The sequence below is a fragment of the Propithecus coquereli genome, unplaced genomic scaffold (assembly GCF_000956105.1).
Source record: "Propithecus coquereli isolate 6110/MARCELLA unplaced genomic scaffold, Pcoq_1.0 Scaffold137, whole genome shotgun sequence".
In the NCBI taxonomy this organism is placed as follows: Eukaryota; Metazoa; Chordata; class Mammalia; order Primates; family Indriidae; genus Propithecus; species Propithecus coquereli.
Window position 1 is genome coordinate 3,918,416 of NW_012137969.1, and position 1,294 is coordinate 3,919,709.

At 62.6% G+C, this 1,294-nt stretch overlaps 1 protein-coding gene across 1 annotated transcript in view; it reads right to left on the reverse strand.

Annotated features, from left to right (window-relative positions):
* The window catches only part of SLC29A4 (solute carrier family 29 (equilibrative nucleoside transporter), member 4), a 33,197-nt gene that overhangs the window by 17,011 nt on the left and 14,892 nt on the right, over positions 1–1,294 (reverse strand). The gene's annotated exons all lie outside the window — the stretch shown is intronic.

The window sequence follows — 1,294 nt, forward strand, 5'->3', positions numbered from 1 at the left end:
GCTGCGCACTCTGACTCGCCCCTCCAGCCGGCTCTCTAACTACACACACACACACACACACACACACACACACACACACACACACACACGCCTTGCCTTCCTGGAGCGCAAATGTGGGGAGGTGGTCACAGAACTCACGTCCTGGGAGAGGCCCCTGAAGCCAGGTCTGCAGGAGGAGGGAGCCGGGGCGCAGACCCGGCCCGCGCTCCTGGCAGGGGCTGGTGTAGCTCGTGTTGGAGGAGCTGGAACCCCAGAGGGCATGAGGCCTATGTGTGCCCTCCAGCCCCTGCACAGTGTCAGGCAGGGGTGCATCATAGCTGCTGTGGGCCACCCCTAGGGCTGGCAGGGCTCTGAGCAAATCTTTTTTGTGGGGCCCTTGGCTACTAAACCACCCGAATCAGCATGTCAGCACCACGTGGCAGCCCGATTTTGCTCATCCCCACAGCACAACCTGCTGGGCAGCAAAAGCTATCTGCCTGCCCTGCCTTACTGGAACCCGGATCCCACAGAGGCCAGTCTAGGAGCCCCAGGACCTCCGGCCGACCTGACAGGATGTCGGGCTGCAGAATGCCTGCAAAGGGGAGAAATGGAGGCAGAGCCACATGGGTCCTGGCCTGGGCTCAGTGCCTGCCTGGGCCACACTGTCCCTGGCCAGTATAGGCACCGGGGGAAGATTGAGAACAACTGCAGGAAGGAGCTTCAAAGCATGGGCCCAGCACACGGGGCCGGCTAAGGGCACTGCTGGCCCTCTGCAGAGAGGGGTCAGCCGCCTGGACCAGGGGCTGCCGAGAGGGTGACAGTGCTTGGAGCAGGACTGGGCATCAGGGAAGGTTCGGGCCTGCCACTTACTGAGAGAAGGAGCAGCTGGGAGGTGGCGAGGCGGGCTCGGGAGATGAGAATTTGAGAAGCCCGGGAGGCACCCAAGTGGTCTGGAGTCCGAGGACAGCTTGGTGCCGAAGGTACAGCACCCGACTCCATGGCCACAGATGGGCTCCCCCCAACACGCACGCACACGTGGACACACACATGCACACCAGACACAGGCTCACAGCACTAAAACACTCCAGCCACATGCTCAGAGAGGCGTGTGCTTCTCACATGCTCCAGAAACGCAGCACACAGACACGTGTGCACACCTGTCCCTTGCGCCTGGGAGCCCGCCCCACTTCCTCCCCCAGCCAGGCAAGGACAGATGGTGGTCACTGACCCCCGCCCAGCATGCCCAGAGCTAGTGAACCCTCCTCCCAGCTCAAGGCACATGGTGAGGGGTTCCCCAGGAAGCTTCCGGAGTCCA